At 34.8% G+C, this 14,278-nt stretch overlaps 1 long non-coding RNA gene across 1 annotated transcript; it reads right to left on the reverse strand.

Moving 5' to 3' along the window:
• Window positions 1–1,752: 1,752 nt before the first annotated feature.
• LOC126968615 (uncharacterized) lies at window positions 1,753–13,451 on the reverse strand. The gene is made up of 2 exons (XR_007730264.1): window positions 13,395–13,451; window positions 1,753–10,359 (listed from the first exon to the last, which is right to left on the reverse strand). It is a non-coding gene; the product is annotated as an uncharacterized LOC126968615 (long non-coding RNA).
• Window positions 13,452–14,278: the final 827 nt, after the last annotated feature.

Consider the following 14,278-nt stretch of genomic DNA (forward strand, 5'->3'; position numbering starts at 1 on the left):
CTTCACATAGAAATTATAACACATGAATACTACTCATTAGCAAGTCGTGCGAGACTTGTTAGCGAGTCATTAGACGCTCATGTGAAATTATTTCATATTTCCCAGCGATCGTAATGGACGAGGCCGAATCACATTTCGACCTTCGCCAAAGTTACACAGATTATATCTGTTTACATAATCGTAATAGGTACTTACTCGTATTAAACAGGGCAGATCTTGAGCGATTTATGAAACTAATGTAGATACCTACTTTAAGGTAACATATTAACGTCAAAATTGTTATTGAAGTGCGCCACCAACGCTGCCAGCATAACAACCACAAGCAGATGTGATCCCTCGAACCCTCCTCCAGCGAAATTTAACATTGTCTTGAAGAGCATATCAGAGGAGCGTGTAGGCAGGTCATTTACAGCACGGTTTGCGGTTTTATGATACGTTTTCTTCAACCTTAATCTACCCAATACTGAGTAAAGGTCTCTTACATTTTAGACCATTTTGTGCGGTCCTGAGTTTTCCACATCCAGCCCTTCCCAGCCGCTCGGACCAACTCATCCGTCTATCTTACTGGCTGTCTCCCACAATACCTGAACCCCTTTCGTGGTCTCCACTCCAACAACTTTTTGCCCCATCTTCCATCGGACGTACGATAAATATGGACCGCCCACTTCCACTCCCTAGAGGCTATGGTCTTTGCTATGTCAGTTAGTCCCGTTCTCTTGCGGATTTCAGTGTTCCGGACGTGATCGTGTAGAGAAATCCCCAACATCGCTCATTCCATACCCTTTGGGAGACTTTTAGTCGGTGAAATAGCTGCCGAGTCAACATCCAACTCTCGGCTTCATAAACCATTACAGATAGGACGCACTGTTCCAATGTGCGGCGCTTGAGGTTTAAAGGAACTCGTTTGTCCCTGAACACGTCGGAAAGTTTGCGAAAGCCCCCAACCCATCCTGTCCTGAATACGTCGCTTTATCTCACGTTCCTGTTGAGACTTATAACTTGACCTAAATAGACGTATTCGGCAACACTGTCCATCCGTTGACCGTGCAAGGTCACATATTCAGCCTCGCATTGCAGCACATAATTTTTGTTTTTAGGCTGTACATTTTTAGACCAACGTTAAGAGATGCAGAATATAGCTCCTCCAACATAGCCTGTAGATCCTCAGTGTTGCTGGCTAACAGTGCAATATCATTTGCGAAGCGTTAGTGCGACAGGTATTCTCCACTTTATTACACGCTACGACTCAATTTATAGTGTAAAAAGATCGATTCATGAGTGTGTGGGTTAATATTACTCACAAAAGAATTAAGATTAGGTATATGTCTTTGAAATTAAATGAAATAGAACAAAAACTTAATTCTGAAATATAACATTGTGATACATGGGTGGAAAGTAGGTTATTGCAAACGAGCTGTCGAGGGTTTTTAACACAGCCGTGTCACATGAGTAAATAAATGGTACAGAGATTAAGCTTCTTAAGAGCAGGCAATATAGTTATTTATTTTGGTAGGGTCGTCACAAAAAGTTTAGATAAATTAATCAAAAAAATTTCTATTCGCTTTTTTACTGGGTTTGATATAAAAAGTTATTTTATGGAATGTCTACATTCCAAGTTCGTTAGCAAACACTCTTCTCTCACACACATTAGCACTGCTGGCTCACTTTTAGAAAATGTAATGAAATGTGTATATTTTAATTAATTTTCAGTTTCATTAGGCCCGTAGAAATAATTAAAACTCGAATACAACATATTATTTATCACCACTTTAATTATATCGTTATAATATTTAGGTTACAATGATCCATAATCCATACACATCAGCAAAAACTATTATAAAATTGATAGAAAATTTAAATTTAACATTCAAGACTGATATTCGTATTAATAATTATTTCATTAGTCATAAAGTACATTACATGATTACAGTATTAAACGACACACACAACTATAAGATGTGCGACACAAGGGCGGCGCGCGGCACCGGTGCGGCAACTCAACACCAACAGTATTTAACACAAACTAATGATATTTTCACGGGAGTCATACATTTCTCAAGTATTATAGCGGTTAATGATCCAGAAACGGCTAGCGAAGAAGCGGAAACAGTATATAACATGATTTTTATATTATATTACTTTAGGTAAGTTCGACACCAATCAACAGTTACAACCGTAAACATGTTATACTCCACCAATCCATTAACAGGCTTGGGGTTAGTCGTTACACCATAAACTTAGTATACTAGCGTAAAAGACGAACCCTGTGTGAGAGTGAGATACCTATCCTTACACAAAAACCTAGGTGTGAGAAAGAGACGGAATAGATGGACCGTGAAACCGTTTTGAATCAAATTAGTGTCCATTAGTCTCCTGTCAAATTAGACTGCATTTTCATTTTTTGTGTTTATATCGTAATTTTTGTGTTTTAACGGATATTAATTAAAAAATATTTAGGTGTCGTGCTCTTAGTTAGATTGAGTTGTTATCTACAGCAACAATCCAAATAAAGAAACATTTATTTATTTTCGTAGAACATATTCAGTAAAATATTTTGTATTACATTTTATATACGCAGTAAAGATTATATTAATTAAAAATAAATATGTGATAGAAAATAAAATATTATATACGTGAATATGACGCCGTTTATCAATATTTGACATAGGGATTATCTAAAAGCAAAATACTGCTCACTTCACTAACTCACTAACACATCTATAAAACTAGCACAAATGAACATTTTAAATTTAGTCTCGCCGTAATAAGCAGGATTATGTCTATTGCGCTAGTATACTGAGTTTATGGGTTGCACGAGCGAAAATACATTTGTAAATAATTAAATAAGCCATTTTTCTCACAACATACATAAAGGAGTCATCACGTATCCACGTAATTGTAGGAAGGATAGGAGTTCGTAAACCCGCGCCGCGTCAGCTCTGTGTGTAAACGCTCTTTGTTATGCTCTCTTAATATTAAGTACATGCAAAAGCTGAACTGCGTAACGACAAATTTGATATAACAATAGCCAGCCAGCTGTCCTTTGAGGCGAGTGATTATTGCACGTGTTGCTACATTAAGGTACATACACACTGGACGCTGGTCTTGCGTGTTAATAGTAACATCAAGACGTGGCTAACCTATGATAGAAGCTGAGCTGCCAATAGTAAGAGCAAATTATATTTATTGTTAACGCACTATGAGATTATGATTCAAATTGCTGCTGTTGCAAACAGCTGTTGACTATTGACGATGTTTGCACATAGACTTACGAAATATCCTACGGGATAATCATTTGTTTTGCGATTTTCGTGGCGTATACACCAATTAAATCTTTATACATGATTTCTTTATTGTTTATCGTTTAGAACTATCGAGCATTGAAATATTCATTGTATTATGTCCAATAAATATTTTATTCAACTAAACACTCTGAATAGTTAAGACGAATAAATTAATTATTAAATAAATATTTTAAATAATATAGTATTAATGCAATGTCTCTGTGTTTTCAGCTCATGCCGTCCCTGTGGCAGATTATACAATAACGTAGTATATATTACAGACATAGGAACTAATAAAAATGCTCGTCTAACAGGTCGCACCGCATACTCGGCTGCTATTATATTCGGGATCGTATTCTATATTTATACAAGCACGAAAATACTGTGAAGTCGCTGTTATTATTCACTACTGTGTATTAAAGAGAAAGGCCTTGATTGATGCCTTGGATATGTGGTGCTGGAGGCGTATGTTGAGGATACCTTGGACGGTCAAGAGAACAAATGTGTCGATTATCTCACAGCTCTTTTATCTTGATCATCGTTATCTTGATAAAAACCTGTCTGTCCACGATATTCGACCAACGAATTCTTTCGTATTTTGGCCACATAATGCGAAGGGGTAATGATAGCCTGGAGAAATTGATAGTAGTTGATCTCTTACTAGATGGAGCGACCAAATTAATGACTCCAGGTCCCCGTGGTTTAGCTCCGTCGTTTAGGGCCGCGAAGGACAGAAGCCGATGGAAACAAATAGTCCACTCCAAGTGTGGACCACTTGTTGATGACCACGATCCTCATTCATGAGGGAACGACTAGAGAGAGAGTGTATTAAATCTCCAATTTCAATAAAATTCATAGAACTATATAATATTATAAAGCTACCACCATCGACTCAATTCCAACCAAGTAAGCTAAGTACACAATGTCATAAAACGAACGCTTTATAAATTTATAACTGTTCGAACACTATATAAATACATCTATATACAAAAACCATACATCAAATTGGTTAAACTATTTGAACTCGTAATAAATACTGTAATAAAGTATATGTGGCCCGCGTCTTAATATGTATAAATAAAACACTTTTTAAAGGATTAAAACGTTTCAAGGGGGACGTTACAAAAACGAGATCTGAAAAGGTCTTGGAACGTCGCGTTAACTAAAATAAATATGAAACTTTTACGCATAAATCTAATGTAAAAACAGAGTTTTAAGTTACAATTACACGTCTTTTAATCCCTTAAAAGGTGTTTTATTTAAATGCGTAACACTCGCGTTAATCAAAGAAAATACAACTAAACTTGTCTGTGTCTAACTTGTTAGGGGCACAAGTACATTCAAAATATAATGACACGGTATAGGCGGGGCTATCTCTTTTACTCTTAACTTAAGTAAAAGAAATAGCAAGTGTGAAAAGAATTCAAGAGGTATTCTCCTTAAGTATATATTATATGACAATTCTTCAATAAATTAATTTCAATATAAATCAATTATAATTAAATGACACTATTTTGTTATATTTTAAAACAATAAAGAACAAACAATTTGTTATTTTTTAAAGTGACAACCCTCACTTCTGGGATTATAGACACAAATTAAATTTGAAAACAAAATTTATCATCGATGCGGGACTCGAATGGGCGACCTCTCACATTCCGCGCGAGCGCTCTTCCAACCTGAGAGTTGAACAAGACATACAAGATTTATGGTCGTGGGTTCGAGTACCGCATCGGTCACAGATTTTGTTTTCAAATTTAATTTGTGTAATAAATAATAATAAACAAGTATATAAAACTGCACGTTAACATCAAATGTGTAATACTTGTGTTAATCAACGTGAAAACATGTATTAAAATAAAAAAGTAGAAAGCATTTATAGTATTATGTTTGTAGGGTGCAGGACTCCATTGATATTGTGACAAACATCAACTGCCGTAAAAAAATACAGGAAGTATCACCTAATAAAATCGTAATATACTTTCAACAAAATTTTGTAAACCACACAAGCACTCAAATGAGTGTTAGATGGGACGTTACCGCGAGCACACTAGGACCTCTGAAAGATCCGAAACTAGTCGGTACCATCACCGATGAACCGTGAACAAGTTGATTTAAATCAATAATGTACCACGTAAGGTCGTCCACAATAAAAATGGACACCGAAGATTTTATGAGGGCTTCCTTGGGAAGAATTCATTATTATTATTATTCTTAATTCATAAAAACGGGAAACAGCGCAATAATATTTAAACAGAAACGAGAAGAACGCAACACAGGACAGATACGTGTGGCCACTGACCTGTATAAATACCACTGGACAGGCTATTTCATATGTTTGACAGCAGAATTTTTTGTGCCTATTTGAAGCGCCACTCGCGAGCGTCCAGAGAACTAGTTTTGACGTTTAATACAAATAGCTGCAAGAGAAACGTACAATACTCTGAAGTATTAGTAAAGTAGTAAATAGTTTTCCTATTGATGTTTGTTTAGCTGCGGTCGTCAACACTAGTTTTAGTACCGCAGACTCTCGCTACATGGCCAGCAGCGCCAAAATGGCGAATATCAAACAGTCACAAAAGTAATTTGACAGCCGCCAGTCCAGTGGTAAATAGTATAGGTCAGTGCGTGTGGCACAAATATCGATTAAAACGCGTACGATGCAAAATAAATTCCCTCAAATATAACACTACATTTCAATGACCAACAATACCGATATACAAAAACCGTTTAAATATTTAAAAATATGAATTTTATTCCAACTTAAGCTTAACTGTTAAAACTTATCATATAAACATCATTAGTTTTATAAATTTCTAAATAAAACAATTTGTTTAACGTTATCTCAATTAATATCACTGAACTTCAGCCTGTCAATACTAACGACAAACTTCTGTGATATTATAATTTCGTTAAATTAATCACAGTGAAACTTTACATTTATAGATCACTCCAGCCAAGTCCTTCAAGCAAAATATATTTCAAATCATTATACCATTAAAATTAATATATTTTTAATAGAATTCAGTGCCGCTCAGCATTCTTGAAAAACAGAAAAATTCTGAGCGGTACTACAATAATTGCGCTCAACACCTTGAGACATAAGATGTTAAGTCTCATTTGCCCAGTAATTTCACTAGCTACGGCGCCCTTCAGACCGTAACACAATAAAGCTTACACATTACTGCTTCACGGCAGAGACAGGCGCCGTTGTGGTACCCATAATCTAGCCGGCTTCCTGTGCAAAGGAGCCTGGTATAGATAACATAAAACCTTATTTAAATATTACATGATAATTACTCCCCACGTATTTTAGATTAAATTACTGTGATCTGACTCGAAGGACCAATAAAATAATATATAAAATACATTTCACTAAATAGAAATCGAAGTTCCTTTGATTATTATTTAATAATAATAATAAGTAATTATCATAAAACAAAATAAATTCGATAATCTAAAAAGATAAAACGCGACTTCCTGTCGACGTATTTCTAATGATTTTTCTCAAACTTATTTAAATCCCTAAGCAATTAGGTGTCTTATATTATACTTATGACACTGACCTATATAAATATCACTGGACAGGCTGTTCCATAAATTTGACAACAAATTTTTTGTGCCTATTTGTGTTTGCGAAGTGCCTCGCGAGCGTCCAGAGAACTAATTTTGACGTATAATACAAATGGCTGCGAGAGAAGCGTACAATACTCTGAAGTATTTTTGCATTTTGAATTAATTTTGGTCATTTTTCGTGTTATTTATACTTCAGGAATCAACGTTATAAAGTACACAATTTTATTTTGTAAATTGTTTTCCTATCGATGTTTGTTTAGCTGAGGTGGTCATTATTGGTTTAAGTACCACAGACTCTCGCTAAATGGCCACAAGCGCCAAAATGGCGAATATCATACAGACACAAAAGCACTTTGACAGCCGTCAGAGCAGTGGTAAATAGTAGAGGTCAGTGACTTATGATCATTTGTTACTAGATAATTGACGCACGCGGCGATAGAAGTTAAAAAGATAGAAAGTTAAGTTTATAGATTACAATTAATATACGCTACCAGGATATGTAAGGCGGTACAGGGAAGCGAACGGTTCCATAACCGTAACCAATAATAATTGCTATTCTAACGCTTTTACAACGTAAACTAATTTACATTGGCTATATGAACAATATTGATGAGATCACTCTAACTACAAACACTGCTATCATTAGGACAGTTTTACAATAACAGTTATTATATTGTAAAGGAATAGATTAATCGTCAAACAGATATAGACGATTTTACACCGATTTAGATAATGCAGGATGGCGCCGACATTATAATATTTAACAGTTGCCGATAGTCTTAGAATGGTTTTAGTGATACTGCAATACTTCTAGTATATAGTACCACTAAAATCTTCTGCTAAGGTTTTCCATAAGGTTGACAGAATCTGACTTTTAACTCTTTCTCTCATATTGCTGATCAGACAATGTCTCTTTTCATAAACATCTACTTAGGAGTAAAAGGTTCATTTTATTTTCTCTATCACAAAGAAACAAATATATCGTTAACATCAATTATCAATAATTCCATTCAAAACCTAGCAAGCAAGAAAAATATTAAAATAGCCACCATATGGACCAGTTGAATGCACAAATCAGATTGTTTGACAGTACACATCACAATATTTCTTCCAACGTCAATGTTTCAAGCAACCTTTATGGAGTAATTGCTTCAACACACACACATACAAGTTGTTTCAGGTACCCTATTGAATATATTAAAAAATCCAACAGTCGACACCATAATTTATGTCCGCCTTCATACTTCATTTGAGACTACTTTCAATACTATTTGTTCAAAACGTTCATTATTGAAAACAAAACGAATGTTTATATTCTAAATAAAAATAGCTGGCACTCAATCTCGCTTCGTCAACTCCTTTGTTCTGCCTGTGTAGTCGCTGAAGAAATGAAAGGGTTGTGACAAAAACATTGTATATATAACATGTTGCCTCATACCTATGAACAGCACATTTGATACGCATATTTAAATTTACAGGTTTTTTTTTCTATGAGAAAAACTGTGATACGCCCAGCCCTTAGACCCCGCTCAGGATCCTTGATTGAACCCAATGTTATGAGCGGCATCCCAATTTGTCGTTCGCTCGTCACTTTGTGGTATAGGATGTTAAGTTCTCAAACCGAAAGACAACAATTCTTGCACTCTGCCGCTTCACGGCAGAAGAAAGTGGTGGAAAAAAATAAATAAGGATAAAAAAAATCCCTAGCAGCATAATCGTATGATGGCATGAAAATACGAAATACGTGCAACTGATTCCATGTACGTAATATGCCCAAATACAAGATATACAGATACACCAAAACCGGAAGTGCCGTACGGCACCCTACTCCATCACCAAGTTCTGACCTTTATTTTGTTTATAATATGATTTATTTTGCATGGTCTTATAATAATAATAATTATTTATTTACATAACGTGTGTTTCAAAGTCCTATACGAATCAACACATTAGCCAAAAAGGGCATGCAAATTACATTACCTCCAACATCATGTAATAAAAAAATTCTAACATTGCACATAATATTTCATTGTTACATTATATTAGCATCTACACAAAATATACATGTGATATACATATGTACTCAAAGTTAAACATAAGATTATAAAAATGAAAATCACAAATTTAAAAAGTGAGATACAGCATAGAAATTGTAATTAATTAGACATTCATATAATTGAGTTTTAAAAGGACCGATATTCAACATTTTAATAGCATCGGGAAGTTTATTAAATATTTGAACCTCATGGCACGACAATTTTTGAAAAAAAAAATTATAGAATTAGGCGTTACTTTGCGGAAATCCATTTATACAAATGATTTAAGTTTTCTTTCTGGCAAATTTTACAAATGATTTAAGTTTTCTTTCTCCAAAATCTGGCACGAGACGTAAGTCTTCCTTATTTTGGCGAGACAACAAGTCCTGAGGATGGCTCGTGTAGAGGCGAAACACGTGTCGAATTGTTTTAAAAACAAATATTGGCGGAATTAACACGAAAGAAAACTTAAATCATTTGTATACTTAAATACAGTCTCGTGCCAGATTTTGGCGAGACAATAAATCTTGAGGATGCCTCGTGTAGAGGCGAAACACGTGTCGAATTGTTTTAAAAATAAATATTGGCGGAATTAACACGAAAGAAAACTTAAACCATTTTTATGACAATTTTTAGTAAACAAAGTATAAAATCATAGCTGTAAGACTATGCAAAATAAAGCTTTCTCGCATACATTCACTCAAATCATCCTAATTATAAGCAATCTATTGCTACACGTAAAATAATACACATTGAAAGAACGCTGCGCGAGCGCCAAAATTCGCGTCGATCTGAGGAATACCGCGCGATTAGTTTTCCAGGACCGGAAAGGCTAATGGCAATGTTGACTCGCTGTAACGAATATTACACTGTAGCAGTTGTTTGTGGCTGTTTGCACCAATTAGTTTACATATTTGTGACAGCATCTCTTTCACTCTATTATTTTAATATAGTATTCGATATTAACTCAAAATTAAATCTATGTTACATGCTTATTTAGTTATACTTTTATATAGATTTATGTCTTGTCTACATAAGCTACGATACACCGCGAAGGAAACAAAATACATCTTAATTAACTACAATAGACATTTCACTATATTTCATATTGCGATTGTTCATTTATTATAATTGTAAAAATCGTGTAAAATTAATGTTAAAATTTTAAATAATTTAATTATAAGTACGATTTTATTTCGATAATAATAATATATCTCTAATATAGTTATAATACGAGAAGTAACATTTAATACATATGGCGTTGTATAATTTCACTATACTTGTAGGAATGATACAATAAAACAATATACAAATTATAAATACTGGATATTAGACGGTCGTCGAGTGAGTCGAGTGAGTCGAGCGATGTCATTTATTAGTTAAGTCGTGGGCAGCTAGTCCCCCGTGTCCGCCCACTGCGACTCCTCGGCCATTCGATCCAAGCAGTTGCACAGAAATTGATACTAGAACAAAAGTTATATAAATACTATTATTAAAAAATATATACTTACTAAGTAATATAATACATTCAAACTAATAAGAATGCAGAATATCTTAAACAATAAAAAAATATTTTAACTAGGTGGAAAATTTTTCGAAAAATTAAATATTTGACCTCCTCGAAAACGTGCTTTTATATATTTAGAAGATCCATGTGAATGGCAGGAGATCTTCTGGGACTTTCAATATGATGGTACCCCACAAGGGTCTATTGTTGGACCGTTCCTCTTCCTTATATACAAGAATAAACTACCTTATCCGGCAGAAAAAACAGGAGGTAGTATTATTTGCATCCTGCATATGTGCTCTATGTGACATCTTGTACTGGTTTAGTGGCAATAATATAATATTAACATGTGTTCGCGATGAATAAAAGAAAGATTGATGTCTTCTGAAAGATTTATATTTCGTCTGTCTTAACAGAATAAGATAAAATAGTTCTTGTGTAGTTGAGGTGTCGTGTGCAAGTCGTTGAAGTAGAAGAGTGAATGAATGAATGTTGTATTTGACAGATAGATGAAGGATGAAGTATGATTGACAGAGTAGGTAAATGAAGTAATATTAGAGTAATTGTTTGATAGGTTTAGGTGTATGACTCGATATAATTATAAAATTAAATTTATCCAGTCGACGATAGGAAATCAGGCGTCGACAACATGTTTTCTTGTTATTTAATATTATGTTATTTGTAAATTTTATATTAAGTTATTTGAAAAGAGCTTTATAGCCCTTTTCCGTCTTGCAGCGAGCAATGCAAAACATGATATATATAAGGTTAGTGTCAATGTTAGGCGATGGCTCGATAGTCATTGGATCGAACGAGGAGGACCCATTGTGTGGCCTGCGAGTAATCCGGAATTAACGCCGGTTGATTTTTATTTGACTATGACTTTGAACGACCTTAAGTGCCTTTTCATACGTCCCGGTTGCCGAATGCCGTACACACACCTCGTTACACGTGTCCACATAGCTCGCTCGGGTGCTCGTCGGAGCCACAGTGTTGTATAGAGCTGTACTGTTGTAACAAGCTTTCATAAGCACCGGCGGTCAGTCGCCCAGGTACAGCCACGTCGTTATATCTCACAACTTCATGTCTTATAATTTATGCGAAAATTGTAAAATGGAGATGTAACTAATCGTATGTCAAAACGCTGTAAATGGTTTTTCAAACTGTGATATCTATATATATATAAAAATGAATTGGTGTTCGTTTGTCTCGCTAAAACTCGACAACGGCTGGACCGATTTGGCTAATTTTGGTCTTGAATTATTTGTGGAAGTCCAGAGAAGGTTTAAAAGGTGAATAAATAGGAAAATGCTGCTTAATTAAATAAAAACAACAAAAATGTTTTTCCTTTGATGTGTCCATACATAATTTCTATGAGAGAATTTATCGACAAACGGTTTGACAGTTCTGCTGTGAAACAATTTCATTACGACAGCAGGGTGCATATTTTACGAAGTAATTTTTGATGTTATGATATATTATTGACAAATTCATATAAAAACATTATTTTATTAATTATATACAGAACAACGTCTGTCGGGTCAGCTAGTAATTGATAAAAGAGCATATTGTTATCCTAAAGTACGTGAACAACCTGTTCTCATCATTTTGTAGGTCTGGAAATAATTTGTAGAATGCTCCATAGTGTTCTCTTTTCATGTTAATCAGATGAACCCAATAATTTCTTGACTTCCTTTTACGGCGATAGTATCCTCGGTACAAAATCCACATTGTGTGTGGCAATGTCAAGTTTAAATCAAGTTTAATTGTTTTTATTTGTTGTTAGTTTTAATTTTAGATCCGAGTTTCACTATATTTTGTGCTTTGTTTTCATAAAGAATTAATAGTTTGTACACTTTCGTGTGACAGGACTGCGCGTTAGTAGCGCTCTCGACTGGGTTTCCACGGAAGACCAGCGTTGTGGATTATTTCGAAACCACAACTATGTTGAGTTGTGGGCCCATTGGCGTCATTAGATCATAATTAGATTAGTATAACTTTAAGAATTATTATGGGAATGTATAATGACGTCAGTAAACATTTTTTCTTTCTTTCTTCTTTCTTTACATGGCAATTAATGGATCACAATCCATTTTTAGGGAAGATTGAAAATGAAATTATGAATGCGTAGTTACTACGCGACTGTATTAGTGTTGACGTTGAGAAGACTACCGGAGACAAAATCAGGTCGTGTGAAAGCTGAACGTGTTACTGGACAGTCGGCGCTGGCTAACCGGCATCTGTGGCGTATGAAAAAGCACTAAGTTTAGTTCGAATACGAATTTCCGCCTACTTCTTTTGTAATATTTTTGTAGTTTTTTTAAAATAAGTTCCTAGTTGTTATGCATTGTAGGAGAGCTAAGAAAATGGCCATCTTTTAAAATTATTTTAAATAAAAGGAAAGTTTATTTTGTTTTTCAGGTATTTAAGTAAAAAAATCTGAACAAAATGTTGAAATAATATCGTTTTTGCTTAAATTTTTAAATTTGGATTGATAATTGTTGTTTTAACACTGTCAGAATGTTTTTAAAAATGTGATTAAAAATGATATTTTCTTTCAAATAAATTTATATGTTGCAATTTTGATTTATTTTTAAAAACTTTTCATAATAAATTTTTCATAATGCATATGGGGTTAAAATTATCGCGAATAGTCATCTCTATAACCTCCCAACGGGAATACGTCGGATAATAACCTTGTATAAAAATATACACGACAATCTTGTAGCAGTCGCCTAATGACGAGACAGTCTTTTTTTATGAAAATAAGGGACGAGACGAGTAGGGCGTTCAGATGATGGGAATTGATACGCCTTACCCATTACAATGCACGCTCAGGATTCATGAAAAACCCAAAAATTCCGAGCGGCACTACACTTGCGCTCTTCACCTTGAGTTATGGTTGCAAAGTCTCATTTGGCCAGTAATTTCACTAGCTACTACGTCGCCCTTCAGACCGAAGCACAGTAACGTTTCCACATCACCACTCACATAGGGCGTCCGCAGTGTGAGCGCGGCGGGCCCCGCGCGGGTGGCCAGCACGGCGGCGGCCGCCCCGTCGTCTCCGCGCCACTCGCGCAGCTCGCCCCGCCGCAGCTCCAGCGCCGCGCCGCCGCACGAGCCGCCGCACGCGCCGCCGCACGAGCACCACGCCTGTATCTTTAACCCCGTCCAACCTGTGACATTATGAACCGCGCGGCCTACGATTATGACTACAATAATAAACAGACCTTAATAATAACATATAATACGAATGATCTAAGTTTTCTTTAGTGTTGATTACGCCAATATTTGTTTTTAAAAACAGATCGAGTCTCGTGCCACATTTTGGCGAGACGACGCGTCCCGTGGATGCCACGTGTAAAGCGAAACGCGTGTCGAATTTAAAAACAAATATTGGCGGAATTAAAACTAAATAAAAAATTAAATCTTTTGTATGATTATGGATTTCCGCAAAGTAACGCCTGATTCAATAATTTTTTTTAAATAAATAATATATAAATAATAAACAAATTTAGCGGATCTCAAACGAAAATTACTTGAAATTGCTCAATATTGTCATAAAATTTTCTTGAACATATTCATAAATTGTTAATTTCAATCATATTTTAAAAAAATTTAATTTAATTTATTAATATTTTGTTTTAATTTTTAAGTCTCATTTTTGCCTATTGCCTATATCTATTATGAAATGCTGTGAATGCCTTTAAGTAATAGATATACTACATTATATATAATCACAATAACGTGTAAACAAATGTCATATATACCTTTTATTGGTGTTCCAATACATAAAATAAATAATATGTAATTTATTTCAGGCATTTAATACCAATATATAACCGATATAACTTATTATTATATTATTATACATG

This window comes from Leptidea sinapis, chromosome 16 (assembly GCF_905404315.1).
Source record: "Leptidea sinapis chromosome 16, ilLepSina1.1, whole genome shotgun sequence".
NCBI classification, from domain to species: Eukaryota; Metazoa; Arthropoda; class Insecta; order Lepidoptera; family Pieridae; genus Leptidea; species Leptidea sinapis.